The sequence below is a fragment of the Nicotiana tomentosiformis genome, chromosome 11, assembly GCF_000390325.3.
Source record: "Nicotiana tomentosiformis chromosome 11, ASM39032v3, whole genome shotgun sequence".
Classification (NCBI taxonomy): domain Eukaryota; kingdom Viridiplantae; phylum Streptophyta; class Magnoliopsida; order Solanales; family Solanaceae; genus Nicotiana; species Nicotiana tomentosiformis.
The window spans coordinates 110,720,028-110,739,609 of NC_090822.1; the positions used below are offsets into that span (position 1 = coordinate 110,720,028).

General features: G+C 38.0%; 1 pseudogene; it reads right to left on the reverse strand.

Moving 5' to 3' along the window:
• Positions 1-7,732: 7,732 nt before the first annotated feature.
• LOC104109814 (uncharacterized) lies at positions 7,733-11,418 on the reverse strand (annotated as a pseudogene).
• Positions 11,419-19,582: the final 8,164 nt, after the last annotated feature.

The following is a 19,582-nucleotide window of genomic DNA, read 5'->3' on the forward strand; positions in this document are numbered from 1 at the left end:
TGGCTCGGTTCTCAAAAATGCTTTTGAAAGAGTTTGTTTCCCGGACTCTCCGTAATGCATGGCGCATAGGGTTTGAACGATTGCATCAGGTCACCATGATGGTGTCATAATATGCCATCGGGTTCAATAAGTTAGCCTGTCATATTTCTACTGTGCTTCCTACATCTAGAGAGCGAATCCACGGACTCATTAAAGGACTTAATGATGATCGTAAAATTTTGTATGACTCGGGGGCTACAGGCTGATACTTCATTTCCACTAGTGGTAGAAATTGCCAAGATATTAGAACGTGTTCGGGGTTTGGGAAAAGGAAACTAAGGAGACCGAGACGTCTCGAGGTTCTGGGGGATTCAGTGGATTCTACTCTGTGAGTATAAATCATTATGGCGGGGGCTCAGGTAGTCGGCCAGCCCAGTTCGCACATCGGATTAATCGAGGTGCTCCAGTAAGTTCTTTTTATGCACCACTGACATGAGTTTCATACAATGGTTATTCCAGTTATCTGGCACAGACTCAATATGAGCAGCCAAACCCGTAAATGGGTTGTTATGAATACGGCGATACTAGGCACATCATGAGAAGAATTGTCCTAAACTTGGGAGATGCATATTTCATCAAAGCACTCAGGCTACGTGCCCCATTGCAGTTACTATACCACCCAAACGATCAGTTAAGGGTGGAGGACAGGCGGGTAGAAGGCGTCCTAGAGGTGGAGACCCAGCCGTTGTTCTGTTTGTTTTATGGTATGGTGGAGGTCGTTACATCAGATGGTGTTGTTATAGGTACGACCTCGATTTAAAATAAAGGAATAATTTTCTTAACTTGATTTGGTTCTGAGTATCAAGACGAGTCCTCCTATTGTGATCCACTAATGAGTGAGCTTCGTAATTCTATAATCTACTTATGTGTTTACTTATGTTGGGAGGTTTTATGGAGATAACTACACCTATCATTCCATGATGTACTCTAATAAGATCTGTGAGGCTAAAGGTGCCTTTCTGGTACTTATTTCGGTATGTTTTGATGTATTTCCGGATAATTTATTTACAAATTGTGAATTATATGCCTACCAGTGTGGGGTTCATCATGTGTTGTGATTTTGTTTAATGAAAGTTATTTAAAAGGATAAAATGGAAAGTTTCGATTGGCAAGATGTGCATATTACTTATGATTCAGATTTGAGGTCGAGGTCCTCGTATTTTAAAATAAATTGATATGTTTAAACCGGGTTATGAGCTGCGGTGGAAGTTATATAAGGATGAGATCCTTGTGATAAAAATTCTTATGTTTAAATTCTCCCTTGTGAAAATTATTTTTGTATTATAGTACTAATAGGGAGTCATGCTTGCTAGGCTTATTTGAAAATGTTTTGTATGAAATTCTCTATGCATACTTGCCAAATTCGTGTTGTAATATTGAGTTGTAACCTACGAGGTAGGTGCCCGCCCAGGTGGCGTTAAATGTGACTCGTTAATTCGGAAAAATAATTATGAGGTCTTCATGCCTCACATCTCGTTATTAGTATTGTGAAGGGTTGAAACGAGATTTTTGTTAACATGAAGTTAATTGACGATTCTGTAATTGATTTTGAACAACTATTAAGACCAGATTGACCCAAAAGGGTGCCCCATTTAGACGGTCAGACGAGTGTGAGTTGAGCTTTCAAAAGCTCAAGACCTCTTTGACTACAACGCTAGTGTTGGTATTACCCACAGATTCAGGATCGTATACGGTATATTGTGACGCCTCTCACATTGGGCTTGGTACATTATTAATGTAAGATGGCAAGATAATTGCATATGCGTCGCGGCAATTAAAAGTTCACGAGAAGAATTATCCTGTTCATGACTTAGAACTGGAAACCATTGTTCACGCGCTGAAGATTTGGAGGCACTATCTTTACGGCGTGCCATTTGAGGTATTCACTGATCATCGGAGCTTGCAGTATTTGTTCAAGCAGAAGGAACTCAATTTGAGGCGGAGGATGTGGCTGGAGCTATTGAAATACTATGATATCACCATATTGTTTCATCCCGGGAAGGCAAATGTGATGGCCGATGCTTTGAGTAGAAAGTCAGTCGGTATGGGTAGCCTTGCATATATTCCAGTTGGTGAGAGACTGCTTGCATTGAATGTTCAGACCTTGGCCAACCAGTTCGTGAGGTTAGATGTTTCTGAGCCCAGCCGTGTCCTAGCTTGTACAATTGCTCGGTCTTCTTTATATGACCACGCTAGAGAGAGGCAGTATGATGATCCTCGTTTATTTGTCCTTAAGGACACGGTGCGGCACGGTGATGCCAAACAGGTTGATGTCGGGGAATATGGAGTTCTGCGAATGCAGGGTCGCATTTGTGTGCCTAATGTGGATGGGCTTCGTGAATTAATTCTTGAAGAGGCACACAGTTCCAAGTATTCTATTCATCCAGGTATCACCAAAATGTATCAAGATTTGTGGAAACATTATTGGTGGAGGAGAATAAAAAAGGATATAGTTGCATATGTAGCTCGGTGTCTGAATTGTCATCAAGTTAGGTACGAGCATCAGAGACCTGGTAGCTTGCTTCAGAAGTTAAAAATTCCTGAATGAAAATGGGAGCGTATCACTATGGATTTTGTTGTTGGACTCCCACGGACTCAGAGAAAATTTGATGCAGTTTGGGGTCATTGTGGACAGGTTGACCAAGTCAGCACATTTCATTCCAGTGGCAGCTACCTATTCTTCAGAAAGGTTAGCTGAAATTTACATTCGTGAGATTATTCGCCTTCACGGGGTGCCCGTGCATATTATTTCAGATCGAGGTACGCAGTTTACCTCATACTTTCGGAGGGCAGTACAGTGTGAGTTGGGTACGCGGGTTGAGTTGAGCACAACATTTTATCCTCAGACGAACGGGCAGTCTGAGCGTACTATTCAGATATTGGAGGATATGCTCCGCGCTTGTGTTATAGACTTCGGAGAATCGTGGGATCAGTTCTTGCCCCTGGCAGAGTTCGCCTATAACAACAGCTACCAGTCGAGCATTCAGATGGCTCCCTATGAGGCATTATATGGTAGGCGGTGTCGGTCGCCAGTTGGGCGGTTCGAGCCGGGAGAGGTTCGGTTATTGGGTATAGATTTAGTTCAGGAGGCCTTGAATAAGGTCAAGATTATTCAGGATCGACTTCGCACAGCTCAGTCCAGGTAGAAAAGTTATGCCAACCGTAGAGTTCGTGATGTTGCATTCATGGTCGGAGAGATAGTGTTACTTCGGGTATCACCCATGAAGGGCGTAATGAGGTTCGGGAAGAAGGGAAAGTTGAGCCTTAGGTATATCGGGCCATTTGAGATCCTCGAGAGAGTGGGGGAGGTAGCTTATAGACTTGCGCTACCTCCAGTGTTATCCTCTGTTTATCCGGTATTCCATGTGTCTATGCTCCGGAAATATCATGGTGACCCGTCCCACATGTTAGATTTCAGCTCTGTCCAGTTGGACAAGGATTTGACTTACGAGGAGGAGTCGATGGCCATTCTCGACCGGCAGGTTTGTCAGTTGAGGTCAAAGAGTTACCCTTCAGTTCGAGTGCAATGGAGAAGTCAGCTTATTAAGGCAGCTACTTGGGAGTCCGAGTCCGATATGCGGAGTAGATACCCCCACCTTTTCACCAGCCCAAGCACTTTTCTATGTCCGTTCGAGGACGAACGGTTGTTTTAGAGGTGGAGATTGTGATGACCCAAAAGACCATCTTATGTTTTAGAACTCGAATCTGCGCTCTTAAGCCTTAAAATCTCATTTTTATCCTCCTCGATTTGCGTGCACAGTCCGGGCAGGTTTCCGGAAAACTTTTATGTTGAAAACTAATGAAAATAAGAATTTTTGCCTGAAAAGTTGATTTTAGTTGACTTTGGTCAATATTTTTGGTAAACGGGCCCAGATTCGTATTTTAACGGTCCCGGTAGGTTCGTATCGAATTATGGGACCTAAGCGTATATCCGGAATTGAATTCGGAGGTCCCTAGCTCAAGTTATGAATTTTTGATAAAAATTAAAAGTCGAAAAATTAATTATTTTTTAGAATTGATCGATGTTTAGCATTGTTACTATCGGGTCCGTATTTTAGTTCCGGAGCCCGGTACAGTTTTATTATGATATTTAAGACTTTTCTGTGAAATTTGGTGAGAAACGGAGTTGATTTGACGTGATTCGGATGTCCAATTGAGAGGATATGGATTTTAAAGTGTTCTTGAGAATTTCATTTGATTTGGTGCTAAATTCGTAGTTCTAGGTGTTATTTTAGCGATTTGATTGCACGGGCAAGTTCGTATGATATTTTTAGACTGGTGTGCATGCTTGGTTTGGAGCCCCGAGGGCTCGGGTGAGTTTCGGATAGGCCACGAGATTTTTTGGACTTGGGAAAAAATCTGGTTTTCTACAGATTCTGGTGTCTGGCATATCCTTCTTCGCATTCGAGAAGGTCTTCTCGCGAACGTGAAGAGTAAACTGGTGAGGCTGAGACTTCTTCTTCGCGAACGCGAAGGCCTGGTCGCGAACGCGAAGTGATGGGGGATTTACCCTTCGCCAATGCGAAGCACTTGGGGACCTAAGGGAGGGTTGGTCATGTTCTTCTACGCGAACGCGTCTACTAGGTCGCGAACGCGAAGGATAAGGGGGAGTTGCCTTATGCGAACGTGTAGGAAGACTCTCGAACGTGAAGGCCTTAGGCCATTGTGCATCGCGATCGTGACAGGACTCTCGCGAATGCGATGAAGGCCTGTCTAGTGGCTTAAAACAGACTCCAAACACGGGTTTGAACCATTTCTTCAACATTTTCAAGAACCAAACGGGTAGAGGCGATTTCCAAGAGTTATTTTCTTCCCCAAAGTGTTGGCAAGTGATTCTAAACCATTTTCTTTCAATTACCCATTACATTTCTTGAATGTTTAACTAAAAATCTAGAGTTTTCATGGTAGAATTAAGGGTTAGGGTAGAAACTAGGGATTTCGGTAATTTGGGAATTTAGACCTCGATTTGAGGTCGGATTCCACAACCAATTATATATTCGGGTTCGGGGGTGAATGGGTGAATGGGTGAATGAATTTTGGTCCGAACATCGGGTTTTGACTAAGCGGGCCCGGGGTCGATTTTCGACTTTTGGGGGGAAAATTTAGGAAATCTAGATTTATGCAGTGTAATTGATTCCTTTAGAAATATTTGATACTATTGAGTCATTTTTGAATAGATACGAGTGGGTTGGAGGAGAATTCCAAAGGAAAAGCTATAATTGAGAATTAAGTGGCATTCGGAGCGAGGTAAGTGTTGTGTCTAACTTTGGCTTGAGGGAATAGGTATTGTGTGAGTATTTGCTATGTGTTTTGTTGTTGAATACGGCGTATAGTTGAGGTGACGAGCATCTATACGTTGTGGTCGAGTCATAGTACGCTAGTGAAATTCCATTATTGTAAATTTGTAGTCTTAAATCTTGTTACCCAATGCTTATTGTTATTGTTGAAATGTTGGGAAACTTGTATCCAGTTCCACCAAGGTCGATAAAATTGTGAATATTGATTCGAGGTTGAGATGTTAAATTATGAAAGTAATCATTTATGAAATATTGATTTTCTTGTGAAACTCCTCTCTATCCGTTGTTATTGATTTAATTATATTGTGAGGAAGAGTGTAAAGCACGAAGGGTGATGCCGTGCATAATTTAATTATATTGTGAGGAAGAGTGTAAAGCACGAAGGGTGATGCCGTGCATAATTTATTTATATTGTGAGGAAAAGAGTAAAAGCACGAAGGGTGAGGTTGAGGTTGAGAGTAATTTATTTATGCCGTGCAGTCTTATTTATTATTTGGTGAGGTTGAGAGTAAAGCACGAAGGGTGATGCCGTGTAGTTTTCCTTGCTGTCTTAATTGTTCAATTCGTTTAAGGATTTCTGGTTTAATTATGTCTTTTCATTATTCTCACTCCTTATGTTGTATTTCCCCACTGTATGTTCCCCTCCCATTATTTTTGCATTATTTCTTATTTACTGTTGTTGCCACTAGCATGATTATACTGTTCAGGTTATATGTGGGTGTCTTGTCCTAGCCTCGTCACTACTTCGCCGAGTTTAGGCTCGATACTTACCAGTACATGGGGTCGGTTGTACTGATGCTGCACTCTGCACTTTTTGTGCAGATTTTGATACCGGCTCAGGTTGATCGAGATTTGCTACTGGTCTATTATCCGGAGACTCAAGGTAGATCTGTCAGCGTTCACAGACCTTGAAGTCCCCGTCTATCCTTTATGTCTTACTTTTTTCTTTCATTCAGGCAGTTGTATTTCTTTCAGACCATTACTTGTTGTAAATTCTAGAATGCTCGTGAATTGTGACTCCAGATCCGGGTGGTTGTAATTAATACAGTTTTATAAAATTTCGCACCTCTTATATTTCATCTTAGTTAATTATTGTTATTTACTGAATGGAAATAAGGAATTGGTTTAACGATTTTCTAACGTTGGCTTGCCTAGCAAGTGAAATGTTAGGCGCCATCTCGGTCCCGTCAGTGGGAACTTTCGGGTCGTGACAAAGACTCTTTACTCGAAGAGAATTCTATCCCAGATAAGGGAGGAGTTAGAAGTTGAAGATAACTAGAACTCTTCCACCATGGAAGCATATGGAATTACTCTAGTTAATCTTATTCTACTAACTCTATATATTTCAGTATGTTCTCATTTTACAGGTACGCACAAACGATAAAGTTAAACGAGAGTTGAGAGAAAAATAACAAGGCATTTTGCAAGCAATTCCTGTGCGATTCAAGTGTGAGAACTTGAAGCTACATGAACCAGATAGAAGAACCAGTTCCAAGTGTTTGTCTTTTATTATACTTCAATTGTAGTACGGCTTTTGAGTTGTACATTTCAGCTTTCTTAGAAGCAAATTGTACTAGGTACTGTGAGTATATTGTTCAAGTTAGAGTTAACTTGAAATTGTTGTAACAGTCTGAATCTGTTTGCCACAAAGAGTTAGAGATAATCTTTAGGTTTACAAGAGTTTTATAAACGTTGTTTTTGGTTCGGTGATTTAGTGAAGTGTTAGGAAAAATCCTACTGGTAGTAGGTCGTGGTTTTTTCACCTTTTGAGCCAGGTGTTTTCCACGTAAAAATACTTGTGTTCTTTACTTCTGCATTTATTATTCCGCAACAGTAGTATAAGGAACACATAGAAGAACCATGTCCTTCTATAATTTGTGCACGCGAAAAATTGGACACCACACAAATCACTCCCTCTTGTGTGGTATTGAAGTATAAAAAATCACGAAGGACTCTTACACTCACCACATTTCACAATGACAACCAACTACTTTCTGTGCACTTAAGTGTCCAGTTTCTTACACCATCATGTTAAAATGATATATCACAATAGTAATTTGGTAATGTAAACTGCAGTAAATAATTTGTTATAACTGGTTAAAATATACTGATTGTATATAACCTTTTGTACTCTCAGTACATATAAGTTAAATCCTTTCAACTATACTAATAAAAAAATAGTGATTAAGTTCTTAATAATTTTTACTCTGAGATTAATAGCCTAAATAGGTACCATGTTCAATTATCTTTTAAATGTGGCTGTTGTTTAAGTTAGGACATGCCGATTGAAACTAAAAATTTGTTGCAATGACATGATAGTCCAAACTCCATGATTTGGATTCTAAAATTCCCAAGACACTGAAAAATATTGATCAAAGGCAATGCTAAAGTTTTTGGATGAATTTGTCTTCTTTCATTGATTGCAAAATGAGGCAAAAGAAGAAGATACAGAAAGCCAATTTTGGCTGCAATATTACAAGAGTACATTGTCATCTGTAGTCATTCATAAAGAATCCTTATTCCCCTTACTTGCATGAGAAATAAAGCTTAATCAAAGCCTCATCTTTCTCTCCCACCAATTTTTAACTATCACTTCCACCAAGTAATGTAACATGGAAAATTTTCAAAATAGATTTTGGGAGAGAAAACAAAAGAATTAATTTGTGATCATCTGACGAGTATGGAGTTTTTAGAATCTTGCACAATGTGAAGGTAAACTTGTATTATGGTGAACGGCTACTATCTCCATTGGACTGCATTGAATAACATATTTCCCTAGTTTTGCTCCTGCTGCTTTTAATCCCTTTAGAGAAACAGGCTGATTGAAGAGGTTCAATGAAGGCAACTTTGAAACTGGAGGCATTTTTCCATTTGGCAAAAGGTTCTTGAAATCTTCCTTTAGCAATGGCACTTCAAAATCAGCCTTGTTATGCTTAATCACATTCTGCTTAGCAGAAATATGTGCACCTGATTCCATATGATTTGTGGAAAAGCTCGATTGATTTGGAAAGTTCGGATAAAGGCTAACATACCCTCTTAAGTACATCATATTTATCAAAAACTTTTTCCAAGAAGCTTGCCAACCGTTTGTTCTTGATTTTGATATCTGAATAGGATTTTGCTTGGGATATTCAGTTAACCTCATGTTCATGTAAACATAGAATTCCTTCCATTGCTTGGGAAAGAAAGCAGCACCCCAACTACAAGGCAACTGGTGGAGATAAGGTGTGTTTGGATGAATTTGCTTGAAGAAATCTGTTGCATTCCATTTAGGCCTTTCTTTTACAACTTCCACCAACCGTGGCATGTAAAGAGAGATCGATGAGAGTTCAGGAAGTGCTATTTGAGGGTCATAGTGATAGGCCAAGACAGCTTATTTGATCCAGAGGTAATAGTAAGGGGAGACTTCGATATCATCTTCGAGTAAAAGGCCAAAATCATCATCCGATGAGGGGTACCAACTCTCACTAACAGCTCGAATTAGGCATCCTTGGATGATTCTTCTTCGAAGAGTTTTAGGTCCATGAGGCCAATTGAATGAGTTAACAAGCTTTATAGTTGCTTCATCCACTTTGCTATCCATGTAAAAAGTAATGGGAACTTCATCGCCTATATAGTATGCATCGCTGAGAGCCTTGATAAGCCTTGCTAGTGAATTAGCTCTATTCTATATGAGGATGTTCATGGAAAGCCTCATACGATTCCAATCTACAAGTACAAATTGCATTTTTCAGACTATAGATCATATGCAGGAAAAGAATAAGGGAAATGTAAGGCATAAAATCCATCAATATCTTACTTGGCAATGCTGTGGGCCGAAGATCAGCCATCCAAAGAACCTTAGTAACCGATGATCTAGATAAAAGGACCAAAGTTGAACTGTTTGTGTTAGCTTCTGTAGCTATCTTGAGTGCTTTTTTCACATTAGGATCTGCATCAGCTACTATGATCATGAGGCTCGGGTTATGAATGTTGATTAGACATTTCATGCTAGCATAGACTGCTTGAATGATGGGCACTTCTGAATTTGAAATTGTTGATAGAGCACCAACTCCTAAATCCATAATCTTGAATCTTCTTTCTTTGCATACAACCTTAGGCTAGTTTAAAGCTGTAACAGAATCTTCGCAAGGGCAGAAGCTGCCTCCCGAGACAACAATGTAGGCCTTCTTTCTAATAGTTGACCAGAATTTCTCAAGAAGAGGCGCGAGAGCTTTAACTTCATCGACAGAGTGGGCATAGAAAAGTGCATCAATTTTTTGAGGATTCATTGCTTCGCATTGTGTTACATAACCAGTGGAGAGTGCTTTCCACCATTGATCGTTCCGGACTTGAACAATGTCCTTGAATATAATAGTGGTTTCGGATACATATGCAAGTCTGTGCTCACTGTCACCCCAAGTTAAATCCTACCAAGGCTTCCCAAAACAGAATTCTTGTACTTGTCTGTTCTTGCTACACGTGCTAAGATTTGCAACATTTTCTTCCCTGGAATCATGTCATCGTCTACGATATATACAAGATCAACTTCTGTTTGCAAAGCCATTTGGAACCTTCCATAGTACTTGAAATCATAAGTTGAACTGATAAAACTTATTCTTGAGTCATTGTAACTATCTACAATATTCTTAAGTGATTTCTCATTAGGACTTCCAAATGCAACTACCCAAGCATGATGAAATGGAAGAGTTTGTCCAAGCAAAGAATCAAGCTGAGAACACAGAGTTTTCCTCTTGAAATGGTTCAAGATTACTGTGATTTTTGGCTTGTTTGGACCGCGCAAATCCCACTTGGACTTCATTGCCATTAGCTCAGACAAAGTTTCAGTACCAAGATTCTTGTTTTGAAAATCTCTTAGTTCTTGATAAAGTTCTGTCTTCAACTTGATCATAAGTGCATCATTAGATTTCTTTTGCTCAAAATCAATCTTCTCATGTTCACAAACATCAGAAGGACTAATTGGTTTTAGTTGTATTTCTATTTTATTAACAAGGGCATGACTAACAACATGTGGAGGTATAATGAAGTGTTTCCAAGATTGAGCGATTCACGTAGCCCATGTAAAGTCTGGTTTAGTTCTTAAATCAACTGATGGACTCATGTAATATAGAAGAAATGTTGCATAAACAGCAAAAGCAAATTGTAAACAAGTTAATACCATCACAAGCTTAGTTGGAGAACTTTTTGGTGTTCTCATCTTTGCTTTTCCTCCCATGTAATCACTTAACATACCTTCCAAATAATCTCCACTTTTCATATTAGGATTCCTGACTAACCCCATCTTAAATTTATGGAGCCAAATCAACTGTCCACCTACAAAATATTCAAAACAATCAAATCAAAACCATATATTGACAAAAAAAAAAAAAATATTTAGCGATATATTTGGACATGTCTTATTACTTTCGGCTTGAACTATGTAATACATGTATAAAAAAAACTTAAAATATGTACATATATAAGATCAACTAACCACCTATAAAAATGTTAAAAATAATCATGTAAAAACCATATATTGAGAGAAAAACAAAACATTCAACTTAAAGACAAATTTAGGACGTAAATGTTTCGTTATTTTTGGCTCGAACTATGTATTGCATGTATAAAAAAGTTAAAACGCATACATATAATAAGATTAAGTTCATTTTGAAAGGACTGATTAATCTAGATAATGGATTCGCCTATGACATTCATAAAACATGCACTTACCAAAGAATACCAACGGTTGAAACTATGATTGAAATGAGCTTGTTAGTTCACACAACTAAAAGTATAAGGACTTTTTACGTGGGATATGAAGGGAGAGGGGGAGGGGGAGACTTTTGAGTATTGGAGTTTGTAGAGCAATAGGATCCTGTGCAAGAACTGTGTATATATATAGGACATACATATAAGTATGTGTGCAAAGTAATTAATAAAGTTAAAATTGAAGGAAGTCCATGAGAAATGAGGCAAGATCACATGGGGTTAACGGTTTAAAGCTAATACAAATTATAAACAAATGAAATAAGCAACGCGTTATGTTGTAGTACTACTATTATCTTCACGTACAAGATCACTACTATAGACACTCATTAATAAAACCCGGTTTTGATGCCAGAAAAGAACGCGTTCACCTGCGTTTTTAACACTCCAAATCTAATCTTTGTACCTAAGAGTCTTAAAATAGAACCCCCCCCCCCCCCAAATACAAGAAAGGAAACAAGATAAAATAGAAAAGAGAAAAAAATAAACGTATAGAGTTAATTAGCTTCTACATGACTATACACTAGCAGAGTAAAAATATTTATACACTAACAAGTCACGTAAAACTATCGATAACTGCCCTAAAAGATCGATTAGTAACATGAAAAATAAGGAAACAAATCGATCTTTTAGACCCCCACAACACCACACACCTAAAAAAAAGACAAAATAGAAAAGAAAGAAAAAAAAAGACAAAATGGAACACAGTATATGAAAGATGAGAAAGTGAATATATAAGTGGTATAGAGTTAATTAGCTTCTATACACTAGCGAAGTAAAAATATTTATACACTAGCAAGTCACATAAAACTACCTGCCCTAAAATATCGAAAAATAAGGAAACAACTTGGCCTATTTGATTTGCATTATTTGAACGGACTTTAAATAAAATTTTCAAAGCTTGGCTACAGCACAGAAAAACATCAATTTTTTGTAGTAACAACAAAGTGTTACGTCAAACACATTAAAAACTTTAATCAATTATCATTATTCCTAAGTACTTAATTATCAAATACTTATAACATAAGAAATACAATCTGGAAATTAAACGGATTACTTTAGGTTGGGAAAGCACCAGCTGCTATTATACTTAAATGACCAAAAATTAGAAAGACAAAAAACGTTGAAATATAGGATATACTCAAGACTCCATAATAAGGCATATATTTCACTTGCAGAAAACTCAAAGATACACTCATAATCTCAAATTGTCAAATCCAACTTCCAAAGAATGCATGTATTTCATTTCCTTTCTCATAATAATCTAATAAAAAGTTAGCAATATAATGAATATATTAAGTAGAAAATGTATGTGCAACAACATTACCTTGGGAACAAAGAAAAACGACAATTATAAGAAACAGAATATTTGAGCCTTTTCTTCTTCAGCAAAATAAGCTTAATAAAGCAAAACCTTAAGCTTACACCAAATGTAGGTAGCTTCTAATAAAGCTGCCGCGTGGAGTTGAGAGAAAGAAGTAATCAAAATTTTGACGATTTAATTGATTGAACATGAAGAAATTTATACTGGAAAATACACATAAAGAGGTTGGCAAAGGTTGACTTTAATTAGTATGAACATACATATAGTAATAGTAGTAGTAGTATACATTTTGATGAGTAGATGTAAAACCCTTGATTAAAATCTTTAATAGTTAAACAGAAAGTGTTAATGTTTTATAAGGGATGATAATATTTTTGCATGAAACTCGGGGTGAAGCTACAACATGAGGTACGAGCTAGAAGGAATCCACTGGCTTTTACCTAGACTCTTTATTTGTATTAAAAATTCTTTATTAAATTACGAATCCAGTAACTAATAAACGAGCTATGAGTCCGATAACAAGTTCAAAATGCATAAATTTTAAATCCTGCCTCTACATCTACGTAATGCCGTATGACAAGCTAGGATCAAACAGAAAAAGTAAAATTTTATACTTTAAAGAGAAAAGGATTGTAGTAAAATTTCTTATACAAATTTGATTTAGCCACCCTAGGATTCCTTCAATCTTGAATAATCAGTTAGATGCCTTTGTGAACATTTACATGAAAATATGGTTTCTGTCCTCTTGTCTTTTACGAGATGATTAATATACTGAAGCAAACCCTAATATAAAATTAAATTGAAAGAATAAACTAAAGGAATAATTAAAAACAGTGAAAATTTGCCTGTGGCATTAAGCCATGCTAGCATGGGTAGTTGAAAGTGTCACACCCCTTTTTCTACCCGCAAAATAATATTGTGTGGATTAAAGGGTTTTTTCAATTAAAGTGACAAAATTAAGTAGGGATTATTTTATTTACAGAGTCGCCACTTGGAATTGATTTTGTTGGTGTTCCAAGTCACCTTTTATTTGAATCCCTAATCAAAGGAAGATTTGACTCTATTATTATTGGTCTGCGAAAACAAAGTCCGGGTAAGGAATTCTGTTAACCGGGGAGAAGGTGTAAGGCATTCCCCGAATCCCGTGGTTCTAGCACGGTCGCTTTTATTGACTAAAATTTGGCTTGAATTATTTTTGGATAAAGTGTGTATTATTTGCCTTAAGTTACTATTGTCTAGTGCTGCTTAATAATTAATAATTTTGGCCTAGGAGCGTACAAGCACACAAAGTCCTTATTTGATTATATGTATTAAAACAAAGAACGTGTCGGTATACATGGTTTAAATATAATTAATATTGAAAAGTCAAGGAGCGGGAATGCACACATGACTACTTTATTAAAAAAAATATCGACCAAGGACCGTGTATGAACACATGGTCTACTTGTTCGACTGGAAAAAAAATATTATTATTAAAAATAATTTTTTCACTAATGCAAGACATTAAACCCGGGTAAGCTTATGTTAAACTTTCATGGTATTGGGCCACTTATTTTATTTAACAAAAGACAATTTATTGGTTTTAAAGAAAATGTCCATCTTGCTTTCTATTGTCATTGGGCCTACAAATTTTAGCTTATTTGGCCCATGTTGCTTAAGAGCCTTGATGACCAAGACAACACAAAATAACAAGTATTCTTCTATGCCCAAATAGCTTCTTACATTGATGTCCAAACTAAATTTTTTTTTCATAAAAGAAACTTACATGCCAATTATTATCTTTTATCTTCTTAACCAACTATTTCTTAAGGACTAACATAATATTTTTACTCATCTTCACCAATCATGGCACTAATCAAACTACACTCATTAACAATATAGAAACCACGACTAAATATAAAAACTACAAAAAAGGTAATACTTCAATGCTAAAGAGAAGAACTATATTAAGTATAACATTATGTTGACTATAATTCAAAGCATCAAAACATTTGAAGCTAGAATCTTTCTTAGATAATTATACAAGAACCATTAAAGTAACTCACGGAAAAGAGCCCAAACTAAACAAACATGGTTAAAAGTGGGGTCTTTATCTTTTCCGTAAACTAAGTAATCTTACGAGAATGCAATTTCAATCACATATATAAAGAAGAAAATGATAATTTAACTAATTTTTAACAGATTTACATGATGATAACACTAATATAACATTCATCTTGAAACAAAATCAGATCTAATATGTTCCATCAACCAAACCGGGATCAAATCCTTCTTATTATCATCAAGAATATGCAATATAAGAATTTAAAAGTTACCTGATTTGTGGAATAATAAAATACAGCAGTACAGCAATAAAAACAACTCAGCAGCAAATACAGTAGAAACAACAGCAACTCAATGTGTTAAGACAACCCAGAAAACTCAACAAAGATGCTTGAAACTGGTAGCTATCAACTTCACAAATTGCCTAAGGGTTCTTTCTATTTTTCTCGAGGTTTTTGCACTCAAATAATCCTCACAAAACTCTGAAATTTTACCTTGTTATATGTATTAAGCTGCTGATTTTTCTCAAAGATATATGTCTTTAAGCAACTCTCCAAGATGTTTCTCAGTATAATATAGAGTGTGTAATAGAGTGTCCTCTTTTTCAGTGAGTAGGCCTCCGCATTCTAAGTGTAAGAGAGTCCCTTTTATAGGAGAAAAGCAACCCTTTCAATAGGCAAATAAAGTTAGATTTTTTGAACAGATTTTGGTTCACCAAAAATCTGTCCAAAAGACTGACTTTGTGTGCTAAACACTGTTCAAGGTCTGTCCCAAAGGTGAAAGGACAATCTGAAAATCTGTTGTGTCAGAAGCAAGGAGAAAAAATATCCTTTCAGCCACCCTACTAGTAAAAGTAAGCTACTATTACCCTATTTTGTAATAAAATAAACTAAACTTCAGATTTTAACCATCAACAACAAACTACTTGCTCAACACAAATCAAACTTGGACAACTATGAACTAACAAAGAATAGACGAGACTAAAAACGTAATTGAACTAAGTATTAAAACCAACTTGATGGGAATGAATTCGATTTGTGCAAACTAATTACTAAACAAACAACTAAATTCACAAACTAATGCTCAAAATAGAACGAGCATCGTTAACAATCGGACAACGACTAACAACAACTAAATAATCGACTAACTAAGTGAACGATTTAACTAATACACTAAAGATCATGCTTAAATCAATAACGAATCTAACAAACCACTAAACTAAATAGAGATAGCTAATTAAATAAACCTAACTTGAAACTCTAATTAACAAGAAATAACCAAAACAGAAAAAAAAATAAAAAAAAAAATCAGAAACTAATCTACTAAACAAAAAAAAAAATCAAAAATTAATTAAAGAGATGACGATTATACCTAACAAGTATGCTTGAAGCCGTTCGAGCCACGAGAAGACGCCGGAGATGCTAAAAGGCGACTACCCGACTCCGAAACGCATGTTTCTTTCGGGTAGATGCTAGAACGAAATGCGTTTCAGCATCTCGCCAAAAGAAACGAGTGTATTTGAGTCGAAAAATAGCTAAAATGGGGGTTCGGGGCATTTTGGCGGTGGTGAGGCGGTGGAGCCGTGGCAGCGGCGAGGAGCGGGCCGGCAGCGACGGAGATTTTGGGGGTGAAATGGGTAGGAAAATATAGGTCTCGTGGAGCTCTATCCATTCATGTATGTGTTGTAGGGTGGTATTGGCCGGAGCTTCAACAATTTGGACCAAAAAGTGGCGGCTAAAGTTTCTTAGATCTAAAATTCAAGGAGTTTGAGGTTTTTTTTGAAGGAATTGGTTTGGAGATATGGGAAGAGGAGGTTGTGGAGATTATATGGTGTTAATTTGGAGGTGTTTGGAGGTGGTCCGCCGCCGGTAGGTGATTTCCGGCGGCGGCGGCGGAGAGAAGAGAGAAAGAGTTATGGGGGAAATGAGGGAATTTTTCAGATTTTTGAGGCTTTAAATACCTCTTGAGAGATTAAATATGGACCATTAGATCAAGGGGTGATCAATGGGTGAGATTTGATCTTGGGTCACTTAATGAAACGACGTAGTTTTGAGGCAAAACTACGTCGTTCCGGACCCTTTCAAAGGCATCCCCTTATCTTACATTTTTGGCCGCTTTCTCTTTCAAATTTGGCCCAATTTCTTTCTTAATCCTACTTATTAAACTAAATTTATACAAATAAATAAATTAATTAAGTAACTTATTCAAATGATCAATTAACTAGATTAATTCACCAATTAAATAGTTAGTTAATTCCTAAAATGCACAAATAAAGAAAGAACTATGTTTTGGTATTTTTATGATAGGAAATATGCAATCAAAGACACAAAAATTGGGAAATATAATTAAAGCAACAAAATACTAATGACTTTAGGAGGTGTTAAAATAGTATAAAAATTAGGTATTCACAGCTGCCCCTCTTCGCTCGAGAACATGAAGAGTTTTTGTGCAAAGAAAAGTGAATGCCATGGCTAATTTTTGCTCACATATTACTCCAATGAAAGCATTTTTTTAAAATGGTGACCGAACCCTGCTTCTGAGGTAGCCTACATATCCTTATTTAGAGGAATCAGGTCAGTGTAGTTCTGGGAAAATTTGGTAGCTGGGACTACCAGACACTAGATTTAAGACTATTGTTGTTGCTGTTATTGTTGTTATTGTTACTTGTTGCTTGCATCAAAAGGAAAAGAGAAAGAACTACATATGTCTGGAAACTAAGAGTTACAAAATTCCTAATCTATGTGTCTTGTGGAGTCAAATCTTGACTCTTGACCTGCTCGCTTGTGTTGACCTTAGATTGGATCTTGATGCTCTTTGAGGAAAGGATCATGGCTCATTCTCGATTGCTTGCTTTCCGGATCAGAGTTCGAGAAAATGAAACTCGAGAAGCTGGGCTGCTGACACATTATCCAAGCTAACTCCAACTATCTTGTGACCGAAAAACTTCTTTATTATGATGAGAAAGCTAAAACTGCAAGCTTTAATCGTCACAACATATGCTCTACGGCAGGGCCTGCAAAGCCATCAAAGACAAACAAAACGAACAAAATTTTCTGCCCCAGTTTGGCACTGAGAAAATTTTGCGAGTTATTGGGTAAAACTGCAGGTCAGCTTATTTTATTTGAAAGATCCAAAAATGAAACTAAAGGCTCCGAAAAGGATGTTCTTATCTTAGGTATAAAATTGATATAACTTGGACTTAGGAGGTGCATGTCCCATGGGTATCATTTGAATGGCTGTGAGATTGAAGGACTCGAACTAGGAATTGCATCTCCTTGGAATAATGACTCATATTAGGGAGTGCATCTCCTATTAAAATGAATACGGTTGACTCAAGCTAGGAAGTGTGTCTCCTACGAGTGAGGTTGAAAGATTCGGACTAGGAAGTGCGTCTCCTAGGATTAATGGTTCATATTAGGAAGTGTGTCTCTTATTGGAATGACTCAAGCTAGGAAGTACATCTCCTACGAGTGAGGTTGAAAGACTTGGAGGGAATGTAACCGGGGGTTGGCGCCCTGTATCACTGAGAAAGAATGTAACTAGGGGTTGGCGCCCTGTATCACTAAGAAAGAATATAGCAGGAGTTGGCGCCCTGTATCAATAAGGGGGAATATAATCAAGGGTTGGCGCCCAAACTAGGAAGTGCGTCTCATACGAGTGAGGTTGAAAGACATGGAGGGAATGTAACCAGGGGTTGGCGCCATGTATCACTGAGAACGAATGTAACTAGGGGTTGGAGCCCTGTATTAGTAACAAAGAATATAACCAGGGGTTGGCGCCCTGTATCACTAAGGGGGAATATAATCAAGGGTTGGCGCCCAAACTAGGAAGTGCGTCTCCTACGAGTGAGGTTGAAAGACTTGGAGGGAATGTAACCAGAGGTTGGTGCCCTGTATCACTGAGAATGAATGTAACTAGGGGTTGGCGCCCTGTATCACTAACAAAGAATGTAACCAGGGGTTGGCGCCCTGTATCACTAAGGGGGAATATAATCAAGGGTTGGCGCCCAAACTAGGAAGTGCGTCTCCTAGAGTGAGGTTGAAAGACTTGGAGGGAATGTAACCAGGGGTTGGCGCCCTATATCACTGAGAACGAATGTAACCAGGGGTTGGCGCCCTGTATCACTAAGGGGGAATATAATCAAGGGTTGGCGCCTAAACTAGGAAGTGCGTCTCCTACGAGTGAGGTTGAAAGACTTGGAGGGAATGTAACCAGGGGTTGGCGCCCTGTATCACTGAGAACGAATGTAACCAGGGGTTGGCTCCCTATATCACTAACAAAGAATATAACCAGGGGTTGGCGCCCTGTATCACTAAGGGGGAATATAATCAAGGGTTGGCACCCAAACTAGGAAGTGCGTCTCCTACGAGTGAGGTTGAAAGACTTGCAGGGAATGTGACCAGGGGTTGGCGCCCTGTGTCACTGAGAATGAATGTAACTAGTGGTTGGCGCCCTGTATCACTAACAAAGAATGTAACCAGGGGTTGGCGCCCTGTATCACTAAGGGGGAATATAATCAAGGGTTGGCGCCCAAACTAGGAAGTGTGTCTCCTACGAGTGAGGTTGAAAGACTTGGAGGGAATGTAACTAGGGGTTGGCGCCTTGTATCACTGAGAACGAATGTAACCAGGGGTTGGCGCCCTGTATCACTAACAAAGAATATAACCAGGAGTTGGCACCCTGTATCACTAAGGAGGAATATAATCAAGAGTTGGAACCCTGTATCAGTGAGAAAGAATGTAACCAGGGGTTGGCACCCTGTATTTCTAAGAGAGAATATAGCCAGGGATTGGCACCCTTTATCGCTGAGAGAATATAACCAAGGGATGGCGCGTTGTATCACTTAGAGAGAAAGTAACTAGGGATAGGATACCTTGTATTAAAGTGGAACCTCACTAAGGATTAGTGTACCTTAGGTTGGAAAGTACATCTAGGAATTGGTGTACCCTATACTAAACATGCGACTAGGGTGTAGTGTGCCCTATATCAAAATGGGACCTCAACTAAGGACTGATGTACCTTATGCTGGAAAATGCAGTGGTTGATGAAGTAATTATGGGCATGCCTAGAAAGCAGAAGTAGAGTCTTTGAAGAACTTACATTTGGTACATTCATACTTTGAGAACTTCATTTC